The sequence below is a fragment of the Mesocricetus auratus genome, unplaced genomic scaffold, assembly GCF_017639785.1.
Source record: "Mesocricetus auratus isolate SY011 unplaced genomic scaffold, BCM_Maur_2.0 Super-Scaffold_100026, whole genome shotgun sequence".
NCBI classification, from domain to species: Eukaryota; Metazoa; Chordata; class Mammalia; order Rodentia; family Cricetidae; genus Mesocricetus; species Mesocricetus auratus.
The window spans coordinates 11,722,341-11,746,026 of record NW_024429207.1 but is presented as its reverse complement, the minus strand read 5'-3'; the positions used below and the strand labels follow the sequence as shown (position 1 = coordinate 11,746,026).

General features: G+C 38.3%; 1 long non-coding RNA gene across 1 annotated transcript in view; it reads left to right on the top strand.

The window, feature by feature from the left end:
* The window catches only part of LOC110340303, a 45,418-nt gene extending 22,230 nt beyond the window's left edge, over positions 1-23,188 (top strand). The window contains exons 3-4 of the long non-coding RNA XR_002382087.1: positions 2,510-2,571; positions 21,294-23,188. This is a non-coding gene — a long non-coding RNA (uncharacterized LOC110340303). The remainder of the gene's footprint in view (positions 1-2,509; positions 2,572-21,293) is intronic.
* The last annotated feature ends 498 nt before the right edge of the window (positions 23,189-23,686 follow it).

Here is a 23,686-nt window from a genome sequence, read left to right as displayed (position 1 = left end):
TTACCAGTGCATTGAAGACATTTTTGCTTCAATGCGTGACATTATAAAAATTTCTACTAAATTCTCAAAAGATGGTGCCTGTTTTATACTTTACAGCACTTCCCAATTCAGACTGGTCATATCTTGAGCACTTGATGGCTTTTGTAGCTTACTTGTTTTTTCTTTTTGTGCTGCTGGTACTCCAATCAAGGGAGTGAATAATGGACAAGTTCCCTATTGTGTAGTAATGGAAAGTTCTAGAACCTAGTTCAGCTGTTTTGTTTACCACTTATCATTCTTTTATTTCTTACCTCTTATCTTTCTCTTTGAGTTGTTGCTTTGTTTTATTTGGAACAAATAACATTTTAATACATGGATGTCTTTTTGTAAAAACAATCGAAATCTTTGCATCCCCCCCAGCAAGACAAGTTGGAGATTGCTTAGAAATGCTAATGTAAAAGACATTTGGGCTAATATATGAATGTGATTTTGCTGGCCGCAGCCCAGGAGTTCTAGAGATAGCATTTAGAACGGCAACCAGTCGTACATATAAGACATATCATAAGTAGACATATTTTGAGCTCAGACTAACATAATTTCCCTTTGGTACATGGAACTTAAAATAGTAGGCAATTAATATTTAGAAACCCTAGAATCCAAATTGCTAGTGGCATCATCCTTATGTTGAATGTGTAGGTCTTTGTGCTTTCCTACTTTACTATATTTGAACTATATTTTCTATGTACCTAACACTGTTTTACTCTCCTATGTCTTCACTATCTGCATGTTGAATAGGTGCCAATAAGAGCACACTGAATGTTTTCATGGCAACCTGTTCCCATATTTATGTTACATTCCATTTGGGAAGATAAACTGCCCCAGGAAGGGATACAGATATTATTGTGTCACTTGATATATTATAGCAATAATGGTTCAATAATTTCTTTTTTGATCGACTAATATTGACCTTTGAGAAGAAATAAGCAAATAAATATACTGACATCATAAGGAATGAACTGCATAGCCAGCAGCAAAGAAATAGAATGCTCTGTTTAAATCTTCATATACCTTTTGAACATTGATATCAATCTTTTGTTTTTAAATAATTTATTAAAACTTCACCATACAGAATTTGCAAGTAAAAGATCCTAACACACTCTATTATATCTTTGAGTTTCTGACTTCCAGCCATATTAATGTAGACTTTTGATGTTTCCACACTTCCATAAAACATCTCCTTAGGGCTGCATAATACATTATTCCATTTGTTCAAAGACCATATTAGATTTTTGATACAGTCAAAACCTTGTTCAACTACTTGACCTTACATTTGGTTTTCTTTCAGATTCATTATCAACATCTCAAAAGTGAAGAAAAGCATTCCTTGACACTATCAAAACATAGTTAATGCTAAAATAAGCTTACGTTTGGGAAAGAGATGTTTTAAAAAATAAGCTCTTAATGAAAAATATGAGTAGATGGGATTTTTTAGCCAAACATAACACTGGGTTCTTTAGTGCATTGCATTATAAAAGGGTATGAGAGAATGTGATGGCAGAGTAAGTGTTGAAAGCATATTGATAGCAATTAAGATGAAGCCAAGATTTAATTTTCTAGACAACCCTGAAGAAAAAATAGCTTCAGATTTGTGTTTCCCACTACTCCGGGGATCACGAACCCTATGGCAAATGGCTTGATTCTTGAGAAATGGAAAAGATTTTACTGTTTCTAAAATTTCAAAGAGTAGGCCACTAATGGATAAGTCAGCTGACACAACAGCTAGACAAGCTCTGTAGTGGCAAAAATTAGTGGGAAGAATGAAGGAAAGAAAAGAGAAAAGAGCAAAATAGAGGGAAAAAAGACAATAAGGAAGAAGAAAAGGGAAGAAATGAGGATACATACACAGAGATGGATTCAAGGTCAGAGGAAAGGAAAGGAAATTGTGGAGAGATCATGCTCATGGAGGGAAATGACTCAGCAATTGGATAAAGTGCTAGGAAATGGACTCTTGTTGAGTTGGCCCTTGACCTTCAGTCAATCATGTTTCTCTCAATACACTTTGAAAGGATGAACTATTTGGCCTGTATCCAGAGCTGCTTCTTGGCTGATCATTGTTTAGCTCTTAGAAATACTTCACTCAAGGAAGTTCAGGATAATCTCCTCAACACTGATTACTGCCCAAGCAGTCATCTCTATGATTAGCAATATTAATTGGAGGTCTAAATCAAAGAAAACCAGAAGTTATCTTTACCTATATTTTAATGGTTTCTCATTCTGATTAAAAAAAAACTGATGGCAGTACAATGTTAAATGAATATTGATAGCTGTAGCCTACTTTGTAAGGTGAGAGGTCACCTTTAACTGTCTTTAGGATCAGACCTAAAGATGGTTGTTTTTCTGATGTCAGTGCTGTGGTGATATCTGAGTAATGGTTCATTGCAAAGTTCCTGCAAATTATTCTGGCAATAGACATTGGAGTAGCAGGTTGACTTTCTCCTCCTCATGCTGCTGGGTCCAATTTTCCTTTCAGATTTCTTTGGCCGACTTTGGAATCCCTTAAGTAAACTCTGACACTTGCTGTCCTCGGGAGAGGTTGGTATCTTCAAGATATCTGACTTATATGTTTGAAAATTTTAATTTCCTGACTCTGCTGCTTTGGTTGAATAAGATGAAGGTGATTGAATTTGGGGGATATATACAGTGATAATTTTGGCACTCACGTATTTATTGTATGGACATCAGGTGGATTCTAACCATAAGTAGTTTCTGTCCTACTTGAATATCTTTTAATAAACTCTACCCATATTCATTGCACAGTTAGAAAAGGGATTTTGGGCTTAACTCCATGAAGAATATAAGTCTAAGTGAGTTGTTCACCAGCAGACAATGGCACAGCAATAGAGCTGTGGTTTAGTATGGAATTTCTGACTCAGTTTTGGTTTTTGTAAAGCAGGTTACCATCTGTCATTTACTTCATTAACTTACATGTTTTTCAAGCATATTCTGGAGGCTATGGAAAAGATTAGATAATTTTAAAATAATGACTAGTAGACTAGTGGTGAGCCTTCAGTATATAATTTAATAATTGTTTTTCACCCCCTGGGATATGACTTGCATCTTATAAGGCTATTTTAACTCCACTTGGTTGCAATTCCAGATTTCCTTATCTAGTTTCTGAGCCTACTGATTGTAAGTGAGAAGTTATGTATTGATATAGAGAGGCCTGTTATAGAGAAGGGTGGTGATAATTATGAGACCTTAGAGATGAAAGCCCAAAACAACAAAATTATAAAGTGATATATGTGTGTGACTTGGAACAGGGGCCAAAACAGCCTACAGGCACCATCTAGTTTAGGAGTAAAAAAAGGTTATTTACTCAACAGCCTTGAGGATGAATTGTCACAATATCCATTGATCAACAGTCTGACTTATTCTTGTAGTGTGGTCTGCAGAATAATGAGCTCTGTCTGCTCGTCATGCTTTTCACCTGTGGTTTTAGGACGATATTTACACAAATACAAATCAAGGTTAATGTTTGTCCTTTTGTTTTGCTTTTGAGATAGGATCCTGTCTCAGGTTCCAGACTATTTTGTGTCACCATACCTGGCAAAAAGTTCAGGTTTAATTCTTTCTCCATATTTAAGACACATCTTTCAGTGACTTCATTTCCAGTGAGAGATATGCTGTCTTCCTTATCTTTGTTCTTCTGTGGATAATATTATTTCCACAGTCATTGGCTCCTCTTTTGTTTTCCATTTTATCATTTTTTGTCCTCTGTAAAAGGAGTTCTTTTTATTATATTTTTTATTTAAATTAGAAACAATCTTATTTTATGTATCAATCCCAGTTCCCTCTTCCTCCCATCCTCCCATGCCCCCCACTGACTACCTTAAATGCCATCCTAGAGCCTTCATCCAGTAGCTGATGGAAGCAGAAACAGTGATCCACAGCTAAGCACTGAGCCAAACTCCTAGAATACAGTTTATCATTTGCTTTATGCAGCTTAGTTATGCAAGTTAGTTTCTTGGTCTAGTTTCATGATGAACTTTTGCTTTGGGCTTGTTGAACTTTTGTGAACTATCAGTGTGATAGTTTTCTGCTCAGAGCTTGACTACATGCATGTTAGATCACCCAAAGTTGTCTCTGTGTTAAATTGTATATCATTTCTACTGTCCTCATTCAAACTTAGCAGCGTTTTCTTTTGTAATGTTTTAGTTGCTGTTACTTTCATATTGTATGTTTTTATGATGTTGCATAATGAATCAAGAGCCTGATACAGCAAGCTATAACCTAACCCATTGTATATGTTTTAACACCAAGAAAAAGTCAAATACTAATTTTAAGGTTTCAATCTGAGCTTTTCTTTTGATAATATTTCCTCTACTTAACTTTTAAAGTATACTTAGTTCTTCACCATTGTTGTTTAGGTCATTTATGTTTTATATTTATTGTATTTATACACACACACACATGCATACTCACACCTTCCTTTAAAGATGTGTTAAATGGAAACAGAGCTACATTTGCCAGGATTTAGTTACTCTTTAATACATAGACAAGACCCTCACAAGTTTTTATATAATATTCTGTGAAGAATATTTTACTTTTTTGTAGAAAAAGAGATTAGTCTCATCCCTGTGTAAGTACATAGTATTAGCCCTTCTAATTTGTGTGGGGATTACTTGCTCTTATCTCAGGTTATTTCCTTACACAATTACACAGATCAATATTTTGCTGAAAACTAGAAAAATTCAATGCCTACTCAGACCACAGGATGCCTACATATTTGACTGAACAGTGTCTTGGGTATGCCTGCCAGAGTGTTTCTAGGTGAAATCAATAGTTGGGCCGGTGAACTAAACAGAGCAGATTGTCCTCTCACGTGAGTGGACTGAAGGACCAAATCCAACACAGAGACACACTAACAGGGAACTCTCCCCACTTGACTGCTAGGGATGAAGCTAGATGTCCTCTGCCTTTAGACTTGAGTGCTTCTTCTGGTATGTTTAGGATTTTGACCTTCAGATGACATACTATGTTTGATTGGGCCTCTAGGTTGCTGAATGTAGATCTGGAAACGTCTAATACCACATAGTTACATGAATTAATTATTTATTAGTCTGTCTTCCCCACCCCCTCCCTGTCTCTCTCCTCATCTGGTATATTATTATGACACAGGCACAGATAAATTACTTTTCAATTGCACCTCCTAGTTCTCTAGATACCTTGGTTTCCCCACCTTTGGTCCCATGTCTGCAAATCATGGAGTCTGTTAAAATCTACCTGGGTTCCACCTCAATTCATCAGACTCAGAATTTTCTTTTAGCTGTGAGGTAGGCAATTGTAAGGCTCATTTCACCTGTTTATTATCTCTTACAGGTTATTATTATTTCTTGATTTTCTCCATGGTCTAAAACTTGTTTTGTGTAATTTTTCTGAGATTTTGGTTGCTTTAGGTAGGAGAACAGACCTTTTTCATCTTGGCAAGAATTGGAAAACTCACATTCCTTTCCTGACTTATAATTAGAGGTCTGATAATAACAAAAATATTTCATTAAAATGCAGAACTTAGAGAGACAAGACCACTTAATATAGTTTATAAACTATCTTCATTCTAGTCAAGAGGAAAAAATAAGTATACAGAATGGTATAATCAAAACTATCTTGAAAGCTTTGCTCTATGCAGAAAACATATTCTGAGAGGAATTAGAGGAAGAAATTGACATTGGCAACAACACAGTTATAGTACTTAGGAAATTAATATAGGATTCATTCTGCTTAACAAACAGAACTTACTGGGATGGCTATTGAGGGCAAGAAAGCATTACTATAAAACACACCACTTGGGTGACTGCACCTCTGTAGGTATGTGTGCAGCATTCTTCTAGGCAAAAAGCTCTGGATCCATTCTCTTTGAGGTATGTACGTGGACATGGTGTTTGGAGTGTTTGTTATTTCTTACTATAATGTTGAAGCTTTACAGATAGAGGGATGGTTTAACAGTTAAAGAAATGCAGAAGACTTAGGCGTGGTTCTCAGTACCCACAGCATGGCTCAAAACTGGAACTCCAGTTCCAGAGCATCTTATGCCCTCTTTTAGGCACTGCATTTGATGCACATAAGTGCGCAAAACATGCAGCAAAACATACCTATGCATAAAATAAAAATAAGCCACTTAAAAAAATAAGGCTTTATTAGTCTCTGCTTTTGATTTGCACCCAGTAACCTCTACAGATTTCAGCTGTGCCCTTTCTCTCAATGCTTTATCCTGCATTAGTAGTGAGAATATATGTAAAGTGAAAGCCAGAAACTGACATATGGTGATTTCTTGAATTCATCAGTGGATACACTAGTATTTGAATTCAGATGGAAGAAGAGAAGACAATTGTTATGCTTTGAAGTGATTTTTAGGTGCTATTGAGATATATTTTCATAGATTCTTTGCTCTATATGCAGCTAGGTTTACCTGATTCTATAAAACTCAACTAAATAATGATAATTCTATCAATTCACATGTTACAAAATACATAATGCAACCTTATATTTGGACATGCCCCCAATCTACTTGAATGAAGATCAAGAAGTGTACTATAACTATTAACATAGAAACAAAGTCAAATAAATGTGAGCTACTCGTGAAGATTATTTAATTATTGCTATCTGGTATAGACATGTTGAATTTGTAATTCTGTGAGTATAGGGAATGTGTATTTATTCTTTATTTTAGTTCAGAAACTATCAGTAAATACATGTACAATGAGCAAACACTTTTGTGACTTATGGACACATCAAAGCAGCATGTTAACACTGGTATTATTTGTGGAAAGAAACACTAAATACAATTTCTAAATACTGCTAAGGAGAAATACTCACAACATAATTTTGAGGGTCCAATGAGAAAGGAAAACACATGATACCTTGTTACAAACTAATATGTCATTTTAAGGTGATGGCAGTAGAACATTAGCCAAGTCCCTTGTTCTACATCACCACAGAGAACTACACCTGCTAACTCATCCCCATTTAGAAACTATAAGAATGATACATTCAATTTTAACTGCAAAGAACAAAAGAACCTCCAAATTGTATAATACTACACAGATTTTGAAACTGCCTATTATTGGGCAACCTAATATTTCATTCAAAGAACAGTAGGTTGATCCATATAAAAATTGTTGTTGTTTTTTATATAGATTTGTTGCTCTATTGATATAATTAGATGTGCTATACTTAATACTATGACTATGCAAAGTATTCAGAGGTCTTAGACTTTTGAAAGCAAAAAAATAATAATAATCTAATTGTGATTCATGTGGAGAAGAATCAAAGTTCTATTTCACTGCAGATTGACTATTGCCATAGATAGCTGAGCATCTTGAAGCAGTCACATTCCTTTCATTCTGGCATTTTGTATTCTATCAACCTAAGCACAAAAATATAAAGCCTTATACTTAAAGATACTGTAACTGAGAGAATTAGCTTGGTCATAAGAAATTAGGCTCCTTGAAATATTCCACGTGAAAGGTCTTTGCTACGGGGAGCTGAACAATTTTCTCAAGACACATCATTTTTCATTGTGTGCTTTGCTTGTACAGAACATTTTCTTATTATGGACTAACAGACCACAAAATTTTGATTTAAAAATCTCTAAAAGCCAGAATATGACTCTTTGCAAAACTGTCAAGATACTGTTTTAGGCTTTCTGTCTCCTTCCATTTTTTCCCCATTTCTTTTAAGGATTTAAATACAATCAGGATTATAAAAATCACATTAAGATTGAAAGACTGTAGGCTAAGTTTCACCTGGGGTGCTTGTTAAAAATGCAATTTCTGGTGTTTCATACCAGACCCACTCGATGGACTGCAGACAAGCTCTTAGTTTCTGAATTTTAAAAATGCTTTCCAGATGTGTCTTGCAAATACTGAACTTAAAAAACACAAAACACTGCCCTCAAGTTTTAACTGCTATCAAGTGAAACTTTTAATGGATATAGCTATAATTTCTGAATTACTATTGATTAAGGGAATCTGCATTTAATATACAATTGCTAAGGTACATGGCTGCATGGGTTAAAATATACAGATGTCTTGCCTTGCAGAAAAAAGAAATTTGAACCTCTGAGTTGTGTTGGAAGTTCAGCTGTGAAATGTGATGGCTTTTAGCTGAATTTAAATGCCAGGGAAAACTGGGTTGTCTATGTTCTCCACTTCTCTCTGACACCATTTCACTGTCTAGAAGCTAATCTTTATGCAGGAATGGCTTATCGCTGCTCCCTGGATTTCTACAAAAACCACTGGCTACAAAGTCACGAGCTGCAGCTTTTCCTGGCTTTCTCATCTGAGCAGTCAGTGACATAGAGCTGTGTCAGGCAGAGCTTGCCATTGATTTAATTTGATCTTTGCAGGGAGGATTAAAAATATTGTGCTTGCCCCAGTTAGAATGTTGCTGCTAAATTTCTATATGTCAGAGGCTTTTTTCATTTTCTCAGTGCCAGTGCTGGCTGGGATGGTAAGTGACAGCCTTGCAGTATTTGCATCATCTTCCTTAGCTTGCACATTTTTCAACCATGTCAGTGAAATCATTTAGGAAAAAAAAACAACACAAAACAACAAACATAACAGCCTCACGGAGAATATAAGAAGAGCTCCTGATCCAAACCCTAACAGACTGCAGATAGAGCTTAAAAATGCCCATGATCAGGCACAAAACCTTCTCCTCTGCAGCACTTTGCCCTAGCGTGGTTTCCCATGTTATATACTGATGCCACATATTTTCCCCCCCAAATGGAGGTCTTAGGAATTTTACAACAAAAATTCTAAACAGGGTCTCTCCTAGCATAAGGACTATGTTGAGGAGGGTTTAGTAATGATTGCATCTAGCTTGTGAAAGCACTTTGGATTGATCAAGGTACTTGCATTCACATCATCTCATTTAATTCTTCCATGGATTTCATTTGTTGTGCAAGGAAGGTGCAATCATTGTTAAATTATAAACAGAAAAAGAGGCTTAGAAGGAGGAAAAATACAATGGAATCTTGAAATTTGCAGGCAAATTGATGGAACTAGTAGAAACCATTCTAAGTGAGGTAACCCAGTCACAGAAAGACAAACATGGTATATACTCGCTCATATATGGATATTAGACATAGAGAAAAGGATTACCAGCCTGTAATCCATGCCTCCAGAGAAGCCAGGAAAGAAGGAGGACCACAAGAGAGACATACATGGTCCCCCAGTAAAGCAGAAAGGGACATGAGCACCTGAACAAATGGGGAGCATGGGAAGGGGGAGGGAGGGAGGAGAAAGAGGAGCGGGGAGCAGAACATGAGGGATCAGGAAGACTGAATGGGAAGAGGAACAGAAGAGAACAAGAAAAGAGAGACATCAATAGAGGGAGCCACTAAAGGTTTAAAGAGAAATCTGGCATAGGGAATTGCACAGAGATCCACAAGGATGACCCCAACTAGGACCCTAAGCAATAATGGAGAGGCTACCTTAAATGCTTGTCCCCTATAATGAGAATGATGACTACCTTAAATGCCATCCTAGAGCCTTCATCCAGTGGCTGATGGAAGCAGAAGCAGACACCCATAGCTAAGCACTGAGCCAAACTCCTGGAATTCCAGTTTCAGAGAGGGAGGAGTGATGAACAAAGGGGTCAAGGCCACAGAAACAGTTGACCTGAGCAAGTGGGAGCTCATGGACCCCAGTCTGACAGCTGCGGAACCAATATAGGACCAAACAAAGCCCCCTGAATGTAGCTGTCAGCTAGGAGCACTGGGCAGTCTATGGGTCCTCCGGCAGTGGAACCAGGATATATCCTTAATGCAAGAAAGGACTTTGGGGGCTGGAAAGATGGCTCAGCCGTTAAAGGCTAGGCTCACAACCAAAAATATAAGAAAGGACTTTGGGAGTCCATTTCCCATGGAGGGATACTCTCTTAGCCTAGATATACAGGGGATGGCCTAGGCCCTGCCTCAAATGACTTAACAGATTTTGATGATCTTTCATGGAAGGCCTTGCCCTCCATAGGGAGTGGATGGGAGATGGAATGGGGGACAGTGAGGGTCATGGGAGGATGGTAGGGAGATAGTTTCTAATTTAAATAAAATCTATAAAAAAAAGAAGGAAATAATTCGAGGACCCCAAATTCCTCGGTATAAGATAAAAAGGAAACCATTACTTTGGAGAGAAAAGTGCTATAAATACTACATTGGCCTTCTGGGAGAAAATGTGATTGTTTGGCATCTATTTTGTTGTCTTGTGTCAGTGTTGGGTTTTTTTTTTTTTTTAGTTACATGTAGCTCAGGAGGAAGGTACCGCTTTTCCCCATCCAAGTGACCATTTGATAATATTCTTCAAGAATTTTAGATGTGTTGGAGTAGAGGAGATTCTGAATTCTAACACCCTTTCACAATTTGATGAGCATTCATGATTTAGCATTTTAATAATCATTATATTTGAAGATGAATAATGATAGGTTCATAGAGTTTTTAAAATCCTGCCTGCTATTCTGATTGGCTGATCTTCCTCTGCGACAGCTCTGACCAATGAAACTTGCCAGTGGATCTCAGAACTGCCTCTGTCCACACGTAAATAGACATCAGTGGAGCGTTGCTCAGTGAGGACTTACTAAGGCTAAAATTCTAACACTTCATGCTTGTGACAAAGATGGTAATTAGAGTTGATAAAGTGAAAACATGCATTTATTCTCACAACTAAGAATTTGGTGAGAACAGGAGATGATGCAAACCAAACTCTTGCTCTGAAGCCAGATTTTTTTGTCCTCAATATGAATTGTATTGTCTTGATTCTTTAATCCGGAAAATTCCATTTCAAGGAATTTTTTTTTACCTAGAAGACAGAATTCCACTTCATAGTCCTTATTGTAGGAGAATCTCTTTCCTCATTCAGTCCCTACACTGAAATAATACTATAACAGAGATCTAAATGTAGACAATAAATGTATGTGTGTGGCTATTGCTGATAAGGAAAGACAATATATTTCAATGAATGTTACAAAGAAGCACTCATATTACCCTCTGCTATCACAGGATTCACATGGATGTTGACTCTATAGTCTCTTCCCCAGTTGCATTGTTGTGTTCAATATGATGCTTCCAAGTTCATTACTGGAGAAGTTTAGTAAACATTGAAGCAAAATACTTTGTTAATTTTGTGGGTGGGTGTTGCTTATTGCTTTAGACATTTCATTCTTGGAAACAAGTTATTATTTTGTCCTGTTACTCTCCATGCAACAGTTATTTTTTAAATTTCTCTTATCATTTGAGAAAGTGGACTGAATCAATAGTCTTATAGATTAGTTGGCATTCTTTTGAAGCTCCCAGCCTAACTGTTTTGCAGTTTCAGTTTTACAGTTTTGTGGTAAAGCAACAAATGGGAACACAACAGGAGATGTCAGGTTAAAAGTAATTTTGTCTGTCCTACAACTTGGGATGCTGGCTTTGTGGCATACTTTTGTCAGCACTAATTTGATTCAGAGTAGTGCTTTCTTTGAAGTTGCTTTGGATCTGATGATACTAAAGAATAACAACTTGAGATCATTAATATTTTCAGTCTTGTAGTTGCTGATATTCAGTCCCAGCATGGGAGAGAGCATTGAGTCTTAATCACAGTTTCACAAATTCATCTCAGGTATGATAGCCTGTTTGCCATGTTTAAAATAGGACTTGTTATTGGTCAAGTTCTATGGCTGGGCTTCTTGAATTCTTATCCAAAGAGGTCTTCTCTAATGAATATCCCCACTAAATGTTAGCTAATGTGTTTGTTCATATGGACTTCCCCCTGTGTATATCACCTGTGTAAATATTTGTTGAGGGTGATATATACTTGCATAAGTGGGGGATTGGATTAGGAAAGCTCATGAGTATAGCTTGTCATGTTAGATTGCCTGGGGTGAAGGGTAGAGCATTGACACATGATGACTAAGGTTACATGTGCATGCTTAAGAGAAGCAATAATAGAGTGGGAAGAGAGGGCTAGGTTATCACACAATTTGCATAAATTGTACGGAAGTGGGAGTGGGTGGTGATAAAAGGTGCAAAGGATGTGCTATTGGGTGGAAACCAACCAACTTAGAAAATGAGTCATCTCTTAACTACAGGGAAGTGTGCTAAAATGATGGGATGACTTTTCCTGCATTGTTGATATCTTAGGCTCCAAAAGGAGAGACAGAGGTCACAGTGGGATCAATATTTCTATTATACATGTGAAAATCCCAGAGGGTCTATATGGCTTAATTCATATACAACTAAAGATTGATTGTGGTGATATCTTTCTTGCACAAATAAAGCCTGTCTTCGTGTCAGAGAACAGAGTTTGCCACTAGCTAACCATAGAGGTCTGGAGATCTGTACAGACAGGAAGTGGAGAGGCTGGGCAGAAACAAGACATAAGTAAGGAGAAGCACGAAATTGCTCTCTTCTCTGCTGAAACGCTTAGAAGGAAAGGTGTGCTGTGGCTTGCTCCTTCTCTCTGATCTCTCAGCATTTCCCTCTATATCTGACTCCAGCTCTTTATTATCTAGACCAATTAAGAACTCCTTTTTCACATTGGTACTCAAACGGCCAGAACATTAAAGGCAGGGCAGGGTCTAATCACCCCACAAGGGTCTCAGTCTGACCCTGAGAAAGCTGCCAGCTGCCAGCCATGAGCTTACTCAGACAAGCAGGACATGTTTGACTCCCTGCTACTCCCCTCCATCCAGCATCGGTGGTTTATACAACCCCTAAAACCTTTTGATTTGAATATGGTGGTTTCACCCAGCTTTTATTTAGACAAATGGATACACTTCTAGACCTTGAGACTTCTCAGCACTGCCAAACAGTGTTTTATTCACCAACCAATAAGAGAAACATATATACAGAAGGACATCCCCCATCAGTAGACAATGGTAATATGGGGGTTGTGTCTCAAATTTAATTTTAAGCTCCTTTATATGTTCTTCTTTATTTTACATATGCTCTTCTTTATCTTATGCCTCCTTTAAAATAAATTAGACAATAGTGTATCTTAAATTTAGAATGAATGACAATTACATTATCACGACAACTGCTATCATTGATATTGAAATTAAATGACTGGGTGATTGCTTTTAATGATTACCAAAAACTATTGCCTTGTTACTTACAAGTCCTAGTGATTATCAATCTATACTCGGAGGATTCAATTTTATAGATAGCTTGTTTCTGTTCAACAGGACATGGAAAGAGTGTCAGGCAAAGAAAGAAAAAATGAAGGGAACAAAAGATTCAAGGAGGTCAGTTCAGTTCATGTGTCTTCATACTTCCTCTGAATTAGAAGTTTTGGTTTCACTATGGTTACATGACACTTTGCATTTTAATTCAGCTCTGAACTCGACACACTACCATCACTGGCCTTAACTAGACTGATATAAAGGTGTTAGAGCTCTCAGGAGGTGAAGGCAGGTAGATCTCTGTGAGTTAAAGACCAGCATGGTCTACAGAGCAAGTTCCAGGACAGGCTCCAAAGCTACACAGAGAAACCCTGTCTTGAAAAACCAAGAAAAGGAAAAGAAAAAGGAAAACAAAAGATGCTAGAGCTCAGCTACTTTGCTTGGCTTCTACTTTTAGGAGAGGAAGACAATCCCCATTGTCAACCTCTGGCCTCAACATGCAAGCACACACACACACACACACACACACACACAGACATATATACATACACACATATATACACACAAAGACTCATGCACACACACATGCACACGCACACACACAGACACACACACACACATGCATGCACACATGCACCTACACATTCACATGTGTACACACACACACACTGAAATATTTTGTTCTGATTTAACAGCAACTTATCTTCAGTGTTATCACTCAGTGAGTGTTTGGCCTGCTTAAGAAAATAACGATTAGAGGTGTAACTAAGTTTGATTATTTTTAAATTGAAATATTAGGAAAGTGGTACCCTGCATTAATAAGTTTATATTCAATTTGACCTCATTGTTCTTCAGTTGGCATGAAAATGATTCTGGGATCTATTTGTCCTAGTAGGAATAAAACAGCTACTCTCATCAGGTGATTCCTAGTGCTAGTTCAAGGGCAGCAATGAACATCTCCTTCCTCTAAAATAGTGTCTCTGCACAGTAACTCTCAAGGCTCCAAGTTTATTGGCATAATTTAATGGAAAAATTTATGCTCCAAAGCATTCATTTTTCTTCCCAAGCTTTGTGGTTTCCAATTTCTCAACTACTGGATGGTGTTTAGTTTACATGGGAAGAAATAATATCCTCAACTTTTTGATTTCCTTACTAAGATAGTGGGTAGAAAAGTGTGCCAAAGTTAGCATAAACCCAGGATATGATCTCATCCATGTTTGTGTCCTAGGGGGTGTTTAAATGTGGTTGCTCCTACGTTTATGTTCAAGCAATAAGCTTGAGTAACAGTTGTCTCTTTTTGAGTCATTGGCTTAAAAGGTGATTAAGTCCACACTACAATCAGTCACTCTTCCTCATCTATCTTCCTCCTCCTTCAATTTCCTTCTCAGGTGTCAGGCCTACATTTCAGTTTGAATCCCTTCCAGTCTTCTTTCTTAGTAATTTCTCCCTATTGTGTTTTGTTTTCCCTTGCTGTCCATGGGCTATAACCTAGGACTTAAACATGCCAGTTAGCATCTACCACTGAGCCATAGCCCCAGGCTCTGGTTTTACTTTTTATTTTGAGGTAGGGTCTGAGTAAATTGTCTAGGCTTCCTGTGACCTTGCTTTGGAGTGCAGGTAGGTCCTTAACTCCTTACCTTCCTGCCTCAACCTCAGGAATAGTTATGACAAATGTGGTTTTTCTCATTTGTGTGTCTGATTGCAATTGCTCTTAACATTTACTTCTGTTTGACCCAAACTTCAGAAGACAGAATTTTAAGTAGACAAAAAGTAGGAAAAGCCAAAATCCATTTCCAATGTGCTAGCCATAGTTACTTTTGTGCTTAAAAGGGTGAATAAAGACTGAAGTCAGTATGACAAATGGCTAGGGTCCCACACAGGCACTTCTATGAAGTACATGTACTCTAGCTCAAACTTAAAAACTGCACTGTACACTCAAAGGTGGCTTCTGTCCTTCTGTTGACACATAGAATGTTACAGACCCTTTATTGAAAAGAGTAAAGTCAAAATACCAAACTTAAAGTGTCTTCATTAAAAAAATAAAGGTCATGTGTTCAAGCATTTCCTTCCACAGCAACTGTAGGCAGGCAAAATCCAGTTTGAAGTTTTGTGCTAGTGACTTTTAATAACCCCAAAGTTCTTACCCTTTGTCATTTAGTCTCTTAGGCCAACCCTCTTAAAACATGGCTTACACCTAAAGTTTGCATTGCTCCTGATGTGCTATTATAGATAGTACAATATTTCTAAAGTGACTAACCCCTGGCACAAGTGACAATGCTCATTTACATAAGAGAGCTTTCAGCAGAGCATTAATGTCATTTAACATCTCAAGACAGTCTCCCCCAGTCATCTTTCTCCTTCTGCCTCTTTCGCGGAGTGCAACGCCTAGAAAGAGAGCCCAGAAGAGGGCACCATAGTTTGAATGGTGTTATTTTTATTAAGCGTGTATTATTAAGTCAAAACTTCCAAACTTTCATGAAATGATTCTAGTGGATTTAGATGAACATCTTGCTATTTCATGGATGTGAAAATTGATGGATGCCTGCAGGTTGGCAAAGTGATTATGAAGTTCACCTCTAGGGGCCGCTGTAGGCTACATTTTGGTTTCTTGAAGCTGGTCTCAAAAGTCTACAACTGTAATTTTTAAGGCCCCGGTTCCTCAAGGCATTCCTAGAGAAGCTGGGAAGCCCTGGTCCATAAACGTAAGTTTCTCTATTTGGGGTCACTCTAGTAGAAATGGTTGGATGTAGGTGCATTAAGCCTATCCTTTAAGTGGGAGTTAATCCCTACGATGTCAAAACTTCTCTGCCTCCTGGGCTCTCTGGGGACCAACAGTAGCACTCAGACCTGGGATGGCTGGATATCTAAGCTTATCTGGTTCAGAGCTGTGGCTCCTTAAGTTAATATCATCATTCTCTTTCTGCTAATGTCATTCAGACCTCGTGGTGCTGGGCCAGGTAGTCTTCAGCATGCTGTATACTATGAGAAGTAGCACAGTGCTGTATTTTGGTAGGTAATACAGGCTATTGCATTTACAGATTTATAGGCTAATAAAGTACAAGATGGACTCTGATTTGGTGCAGAAGTCTGCTCAGTGTGGTGCCTCTCTGCTGCATGGCCTGATATAACCTGGTATTGGAAATGTTCTTATACTTCAAGATTCATTCTAAGGAGAAATTGAAGCCTACAATTAGTAGGAGTTACCACAGATGCTTTGTATTCAACCTAAGAAGTATTAGCATTCTGGTTGTGGCAAAGATTCGATTTCCTTTCTGAGAAACCAAACACTTTAAAAGCAGTAAACACTTCAGGGCTTACATGCAGCCCTTTGTCAAGTTACCTTTGCCTCAAGTGGACAGTGCTCAGAATGGCCTGATCTCCTCCAGGGGCCAATTTTGCCCATAATACAGGCTGCAGTTTCATCCAGTTTCCAAACACGTTGATTGTAGATAGCTACATTTATTATAACTGTTGAAAGGAAAGAATACTAAAGATTTTTTTTTTCTGGGAGGAGGCCATTTCATCTGCCTCAGATCTGTGGGCAATGAAGTACAGCATAACTTACCACTTCCTCTAGTCCTTAGAAAAGAGATATTAAAAATAACAATGATTTCTAGGAGATGACCAGCAATAGATACAGTTTTGGTGACTTTAAAAACATTGCACATGTAGTAATCTCCTTTTTACCGTTTTCTCCCTGAGTACAAAGAGGACCTGGAAGTATTTCACATTTCTACTAAGACACACATGCCCCACGCCCCCTCTCTCCATTTCTGAGACAGTATGTTGTTACGGAGAACGGAGTGTGAAGAACGTGGGAAGAACACTTTTATTTATTTTGTCTGTTGGTGCTGGCTTCAGTAAGATGTGAAGTTTTTTTCTCAGATTTTTGCGTGCACAAGAAGCATCTGGGATATATTAACAAGAATATTTCTAGACTTGACTCCCAGAGATGGGATCCTTCTGGAAATGCCCATGATGAAGATGCCATGGCTCTTGGATATTTAATGAACACTGTCCGCCAGTCTGGCTGCATTCAGAAAGGTGGGCTGTTGCTAGAACAGCTTTCCTTTTCCTACTTGCTGCCCTATCGGTGCCTTGGAACTTCTTATTTCTAGGCTTCTTTCTCCTGATGTTAAATCCTTCTGCTGTTGAACCTTTAAAGGCAGATGGAAGAGAAGAGAAGCAGATTCACTGAATACTTTCATGTCAGAGAATAAGACTCTTGACAACTCTGGAAGGGGTCCAGACATGAAATTTTCTTCTCTTGTTTAGCTAAAGAATATAGAGTTGCTGGTGGCAATGCTTTCTGAGGTGGAAAGGAAAACAAATGTCCTTTTTCTATCATCCTTCCACACACCAATCTCCTTCCTGGGCTTCCTGTGGACTGTACACAGTTCAAGGCCACATTAGCCTGGAACATAAGCTTGGTTGGGGACATGGAGCAAAGCGGGGGGGGGGGTGCAGATTAAATCTGAAGACAATCAAGGATAAATTTATTTTGGCCTAGTGGAGAATCAGGACTAGTGTACAGTCCAAGATGACTACATGGGTAGGTAAAACAAATCTTGAGAAATGGGAAGACAGCTCCACTCAGAGAAGAGAGGTTCCACACTGCTCTAACGATAAGGGAAAGAAAGAGCTACCAGGGTTCTTTCTACAGGTACACCAGAGAAAGGGGACTTAGGCGCAGGACTGCCCCTCATCTCAGTGATAAGATTGACATTTATGAGAGGAAATACCGCAAGTCACATATCAGACCCACACCGATCTCTCAGTAGATCTGAGCCTGGCGCACACTGCTCTCTCCTGCCCTTGTTTCAGACTAAAGTCTATTTGGAATGTCTCATCTCTCTGTGTGTCAGTGTGATTAAAATGCTACAGAAAACTGTGATTGGATCCTGTGGGGGAAGTTAAAAAAACAAAGCATTAAATCAGCTGTCTAGTTAGGAATGAAAAACCCGAGCAGATGTGCCTTGGTGAATGTTTATTTTCTATGGAAAAATAAATTCAGTTCATGCTTCAGGCTCCCTTCTGGACTATAAGGCAGTGGATTTGGAGTCAGGTGCTGACTAAAGATGTGGAGTTGTTGCTTTCAATTTATGAAGCTCTTTTAGGGCCAGTGTGTAAGAAAATCTGTGGTGTTTGCCTAAAACCAACTAAGTGAGGATTATGAGAGCCACAGTCTGCATGAGGCTCCATAAATTCATATCATGGTGAGTTCTCCAAAGGGATCAGGCCACCCCTGCAGAGATGACTTCATAGGCCCTACTCAGCAGTTCATCCAGGTGCCCTGCTAAGAAGACAGGCTGCATGTTGCAGAAGCCTGGCCACACACCTTCCCAGAAACACCCAGAATGTTTGTTGTGGCAATTATCACAGATCCACAGAACATTTCTGGAGTGAGCTAGTGTTATTGTTACTTTTTTACATACCAAGGTCTTGTGTTTCAGACAGATACTAAGATACTATTTTTTTTTAAAAGAGAGATATGCATAGTACCAAGAAGAATGGGACAGGATCTCCTGAGAAGATTGGGAACATGGGAGGAGGGGAGGGGGAGCATGCAGAAAGAGAGAGGGAGAAGAGTAGGGGAGAGGAGGACATGCCAGAGCAGTAAAGTTGAGTCTGGGAAAGAATAGAGTAGAGCAGGATGAGAGATACCATAATAGATGGAGTCATTATAGGTTTGTGGAGAGATCTGGCACTAGTGAGATTTCCAGAGATCTACAAGGATGACACCAGCTGGCAAATTAAGCAATAGTGGAGAGGGTACCAGATACTATCTTCTGATTTTGTTTCTTGACTGAGGATATTAGCAAGATATTTGAGCTGACAGTAGTATATCCATCCTCTGTGTGTGTTGTCTGTTTTGTTTTACTTTTTTGTTATTGTTTCCCAGCCTTTTATTTAAAAAAGATCTACATGCTGCTTGCCCATTTATTCCATCATTTTGCACTTGAAAAAGTCATGATTCCCTTATTAGGAAACTTTTGCGAAGCCCTTGGCTATGATTTATCATATGTTACATGGCCAGATAGAGATTCTTAGGAAGCAAGGTCCATTTGTTTCTTGTAAGGTCATTCCTCCACTGTCCTTTACAAAATGAGTACATGACCACTTGTGCATGGTCCAGGTTGAAGCATTCTTTGGAATGATTTAAAGGAGATAGAAGGCATGATTGGCATACAAGGAATAGCTCACAAGCCCCAGACAGGCAATCTACAGGTTGTTAGAAAGTCTATAGCAGCCGTTACATACAAATCACTTTTAATATTTAGTTCATAAAGATGAGCATTCCCTAAAATACTTAGAATTATCTTATATTTACATTCTGTGGTAGTTTAAAAATGCTTGGATGTGTTATGTATACATGTTTTCATCCTTTCCTTCAGTTTCTTAGAGACATTAACCAGTTCTGAAAACAAGGAATTGATCAAGTGCACATAGAGAGGCAAGGACATGGTCTCTGTGTGTATGTATCTCTATCTCTGTCTCTTTCCCATACACACACACACACACACACACACACACACTCTCTCTCTCTCTCTCTCTCTCTCACACACACACACACACACACTCATGACTATAGATTCAAAATAATCATTTAAATTTTTAGAGCAATCATATCCATACTAGTTAGCACTGGATAATATTTAGTTGAAATAATAGGCACTTTGGTAGGAAAAACAGAGTTATGAAGTCAAGAAATTTATTTTTGTATCTGAGAAGATATTTTGAGGCAGATAACTTTCGATTACTTTGTATTTGTGTGATGCGGGTAAAGGCAGATGTTAGATCATAAACATTTACTATGACCATATGATTTGTACAATATCATTATTTTCTAAGTATATAATATCAACCATGTAAAATATATTTTCTGATCTCTCTGGATATCTTCTTACCTCAAACATTAATTAAAACCACTTGCTCTAATCTCATGTGTATATGCGCTTACATTTATTGTTGAGAATGAGACATTGAACAAGACAGCGTGTTTCACCGCACATAGTTTTCAGGTATTGTGAATCTCCTGGCATTAAGCAATAATGGTAGGATAGAAATATTTAATTAAATGAGAGGAGACACATGTGAACAAAAATTCCAACGATAAAACCATGGCTTACATAAAACCTTGGGAAAATTCCCTGAAAGAAACCACCTACACTGAACCTTCTTCAAGACTGGTTAGTGCTTCAGTGATCATGGAGGTCTAGAGCCTGATTACAGTTCATCTTGGACTAGCGTTAGTCCCCTCAGTAGACATTACCTTGCCTACCTATGTGGCTGTGTCCTTGTGCTTTATCAAGTCAAATCTTTGGGAATGTACTAGCTCATCAGGTCACTAACCTCCATCAATTCAAAGACTGAGAATATTGTCAGATATAGCATCTGGGGCCCAAGCAACGATTTCCTAGCTTTGATGTAATCACCTGCTTGATGCTTCTCCCAATGTATTTGGAAACTGCCATAACTCCACAGAATAGTGACCTCCATATGTAGGATGTGGTGTGTATATTTCCCTTCCCTCTCTCTCTCCCTCCCTCCCTCTCTGCCTCCCTATCTCCTTACCTCCTTCCGTCCCTTCCTCACTCTCTCCCTCCTTCCCATAACACACACACACACATACACACACACACACACACACACAGAGTAAACAAAATTTAAAAAGAGAAAATATTATATAAATGTATAAATGCTCAGGTCTGATCTTGTATGAGCTACTACTTATTGTGGAGTAAGAAGCACGCATTACAGAGTTACAGTTTTGCTTTTAGTTTTCAATATATGATGCTGTTCAAGATTTAAGAAACTCTAGTGAATACATTCCCTTGTCTGTGTTTGGAAGAGAAAAAGGTAGAAATGTGTATGCCATCAGCTTGATGAACCTGTGAGTTTTCTGGCTGTATGATGGAGTTCACAGAGTACCTCCTGAAAGGATGGAAATAACTCGACACAGGAACATGGCCTTTCAACAGCAGACACAGCTTTACGCCACACGTTATTACTTCTTGTAAAAGCTGCCATTCCCCTTTCTCATCTCTAGATCATCAGATGACAGCTCTGGCAGGAACAAATAGCAGGTGGGATGACATGTATTTGTGGACCGGAGGTGATAGGTTGGCTCTAACATATTGCTTTGTCTCTTTTTCCAGACTTGCCTTCCCTTTTTAGGCTCAACACCTCTTCTTAACATAATGATTAGATTCAAGACCTGCAATTCAGTCAAGATGCAGTCACAGGTCACTGTTCTCCTATTATCACAGCTGGGCAGCAATCCTCGTTTTCTTCTTCAAGAACAGCGAGTGTATTCATCTCAGTCGTGCCATCCTGGGCAATGTCAAACACCCCTCACATTCTTTCTCGAGAAGCTGGTCTGTTAGGCTTCTTTGTTTTATATTATTTCAGAGTCCATGAGGCATGTGTCAAATGTCTCCTTTTAATTTTTCTATGTTTGCCTGAGAGGTCAGTTCCAACTGGATATGATCCCAGCAGCTGAAAATGGAATATGGAGGTTTCAGAACCATGGGCACAGAGAATGGAAATTTGAAGGGCAACATAATTGCCCAGTTTTCACCTATCTATAGGCAAAAGTAGGTAATGTTCCTCACACAGCTGTGCCTTAAGCAACAGAGAAAGACTCTCTTTATCATATGCATGTCTCTTAAGACTGATGACTATAATTGTTGGAGATTTGGAGCATAGTAAACTAGGCCAACTTTTGGAAAAATCTGCCTTACTGATTAATGGGCAAAAGGAAGAGAAATGGGTTCATTGTTTCTACATCCATGTAATCCCAGATCTTGGGACATGAAAGAAGATGTATCAGGTACTAGGGGCCACACCTTTAGATACATAGAATTTCAAAGACAGACTGGGTTGCATGAAAACCTTTTAGATACATAGAAATTTCAAGGCCAGACTGGGTTACATGGAAGCCTATCTCAAACAAAACAAACATAAATAAATTTTTAATAAGGAAATGAAAATAACTCTGTAAAAGCACTGTGACCTCTGAATGGGCTTGGAAATCTTAGGGTTGTAGCCATTAGTATAAGATGATGTTTTATTAGCATTTGGTTCCCCTTTGAGAAACACCCATGCTAAAATAATCATAATGATAGGAAACTTCCAGTAAAGAAATCTGAGACAATATATGCACTAAATAGGGTTCTTTGAAATTTTTTGAATAATTTTCTTTTTTAATAAAAAAACAATTAATTATACAATGACTGTAGCAAAAATAGTTTACTTATCTCTTTAATACCATATTTTTAATGTCTGAGAAATTTATACATTGTGTTTTGATCATATTAACCCTTTATTCCTATACTCATCTCAGATTCATTTATTGCTCCTCGCCCCTCCCAAATTTGTGTTTCTATTTGCTTGTATTCCACTGAGTCTAATTGTGATACCTATATTCTCATGGATATGAGGTCATCCTTTGGAGCATGGAAGGCTACACCCTTAAAGAAGCTACCAACTATCAATAGGTCCTTAGCTAGGGCTAGGGACTCATGAGCCTTTCTTCCCATTCTGCTAGACTGTTTTGGGGTTTGTTCAGGTCTTGAGCAGGCAACCACAACTGCAGTAGCTCATCATTTTATGCATTTTTAATGAGTGAGCACAATGTGACTGCTTCCCATTTATTATTCAACAGGCACCAGCAAAGTTTCAGGCTCTTCTCCAGTTTCAGAATTGATTTTGCTTTGACACAGCTACATAGAATAAAGAAACCCTTTTGAATATCCTTAGATATTCAAATTTTCATTGCCATAGTGACTTCCTAGCCCTGAATGGTAGCTCCTCTTAATGGTTTGATGCTGTGGTGGTTCCAGAGACAGAATGACTTGGACTTTTGTCACGAATAATGTTGGTACACCTGAGCAGCTATTTCTCAACCTTTGTTTCTAGTAGATTGGGTTGTACTGTTCTTCCTGATAACTTGAACAATCTTGCCCATAGACACTGGAGTGCTGCTTTGCTTTGAAGCATGAGATTATTGTATGTTGGCTACATTACAAATAAATTTAACCTCAGTCATCCACATTCATTCTGTGTTACCTCATATTCCCCACCCCCTTCTATCTGATTTTAAAAATTACTTTAATTGGAACGACTCCCACAATTTATGTACTTAGCATTGCCATGGATACTAAGTCATTGACAAGGCTCTAAGCATGGACCAAGTGGGGGCATAGCTCGGGGTAGAGTCCCTGCCTAGCATGTTAAGGCCCTAAACTAAATCCATAGTATGTGCACACTGAGTGGTGGTAGTGGTGGTGAGAATATAATACAGCTTCTATTTCATTCTTTTGCTTTGCTAAATACACTTCTTTCAGCAGTTCAGTAATATATGTGACACCTCCATTCTAGTTTCTACGGAGGCTATATAACTTAACAGGACCACACAGAGAGTAGGGAGCTTAACTTGTCCTTTAGTCATCACTCTGTATTGTACTGACTAACATATACATGGAGACAATCATATCACAGGAGACACCCATGTAAGATTTTTAAAAAATTGGTGGGGGGGCTGGGAGGG